We start from the raw sequence: 2,227 nt of genomic DNA on the forward strand, positions 1-2,227 counted from the left end.
TCGGGCAGCACAGTACAACCAGGGAACAGAGACTGGGTCACGACAATCGAGTGTATCAACGCGTCTGGCTGGGTGTCTTCCACCGTTCGTGATCCTGTCTGGTAAGCAGCACCAGGCTAGCTGGTACCACCACATCCCTATAGACTGGGTGCTCGCTGTATCAGACAACGGCTGGACGACAGATGAGCTCGGCGTAGAGTGGGTAAAGCACTTTAATAGATATACAGCGCCTCGTACGCATGGAGTCTACCGGCTTCTTATCCTAGATGGCCATAGCAGCCACGCCACGCCTGAGTTCGACCAGTACTGCACAGAGAACAAGATCATCACTCTCTGTATGCCAGCCCATACCTCCCACCTGCTCCAGCCACTTGATGTGGGCTGCTTTTCCCCGCTCAAGCGAGCGTACGGTCACGAGATCCAGGAGCTAGCTCGCCAAGGCGTCTACCATATTGACAAGATAGACTTCCTTACCGCCTATACACGGATCCGGCCAGCAGTACTTACGCAGCAGAACATCCAGGCAGGCTTCCAGGCGACAGGGCTTATCCCTCCCTGTCCAGAACGCGTCCTATCGTCGCTCACTGTCGTCCGTACGCCGTCTCCACCAGGGACAACAGCAGACAACAACATCGCATGGACCGCAGAGACACCGCGTACGATAGCGCAGCTTGAAAATCAGGCTCAACACGTAAAGGACCTCCTTCACCGCCAGTCGCAGAGCCTAACAAGCCAAGCTATACGCCAGCTTGTTAAAGGTTGTCAGCTTGCGATGAACTCAGCGACTATACTCGCAGAGGAGAATAGGAAGCTTCGTACAGCTAGTCAGCGCCAGCGACGTAGGAGAGACCAGCGACGTCAATATATAGCTCGTGGAGGAGCGCTACAGGCCCAGCAAGGCCAGCAGCTCGCTATAGAGGCAGAAAGGGTGGTCGCGGAGGTAGAACAAGCTCAGGCTACTCAGGGACGTCAGCGCGCACCACCAACGTGTACGAAGTGCCATATCCAAGGACACACTAGGACTCAATGTAGACAGTAATAGACTAGCTATGTACAAGATTGTATTCTATTATCTTATGTTGTTGTAGAGCTATCGCGTAGAGAGTCGCGTCAAGTTAGGTGGGGTGCGCAGCTTACTGGGGTGCGCAGCTTACTAGTGGAACACAGTAATTGGATAGAAGCTGTCTAAGCTTCGTATTAATAAGCCAGCTTTAGCTAAGCTTGAAACCAAACCCCGGCCCGAATAGTGCTCCACCTTGAATACTTAACCACCAGACCATGTATTGTCCCTCTCCGGTTCTGCCGGTACACGACGGCAAGGCGAGCGTATCGCCGCGCCGTATCTCCGCGTCGTATCTCTAGCGATAGTGGTAGCACCAAAATATGCACGACAGCTGACAGACGGTAAAAGTCATTTGTCCTACGACTAAAACAGTATTTAGCCTGCTAGTAAGCAGGGGTGCACACTAGCGTAGCTGCATCTAAGCTCTATATAGTTAGTACTATAATTTAATACTTTAGCGCTAACTTATCTACTTTTATTAAGTTAGCGTAATATATATTTTAAACTTAGTATATAATAGATTTTAGTAGTAATAGGCCTATAAGCCTAAATAAAAGCTAAATTTAGAGCCTATATAAGAGCCTATATAAGAGCCTATATAGGAGCCTATATAAGAGCCTAAATAAAAGCTTATATAGAAGACTATATAGAAGCCTATATTAGAGCCTATATAGAACACTAAAACTAAGTGGTATAGCTAAGTTTTAAGCCTTACTTTCTACTACTACTGTAACGGGCTGAACGCCCTTCGCCTCCCATACTCGTCTACGACCTCGTTTACTCCACCTGCCTGGCCTGATTGTTACCCTAGCAACCAGCATTGTATATAGATAGCTACGTAGCCGAGAGCTTAGCTCTCTATCGAATACAATCTTGTTACCTTGGCCTGTCCGATCGTGCTCCCGAGTGTAACGATGTTACAACTTCGCCAAGTATGGAGCCAATCCCAGAGCCGGATCGGAGGAAGTACCTGCCGCCCTTCATCAGCCATTCGCCCGAGGTCGGATCCGAATTCGGACCCGACTAGGATAGGTATATATTGAGACACTCCCTGTAGCTAGCTCTGTAGACTTTTGATATCCTTTCGTACAAGGCCTATAGGTGGCTTGTTGAATCTAGGCTCTTTGTGATCCCACGCACTCCCATATGCCTCTGAGTGATCCT

This window comes from Exserohilum turcica (assembly GCF_000359705.1).
Source record: "Exserohilum turcica Et28A unplaced genomic scaffold SETTUscaffold_15, whole genome shotgun sequence".
Lineage (NCBI taxonomy): Eukaryota > Fungi > Ascomycota > Dothideomycetes > Pleosporales > Pleosporaceae > Exserohilum > Exserohilum turcicum.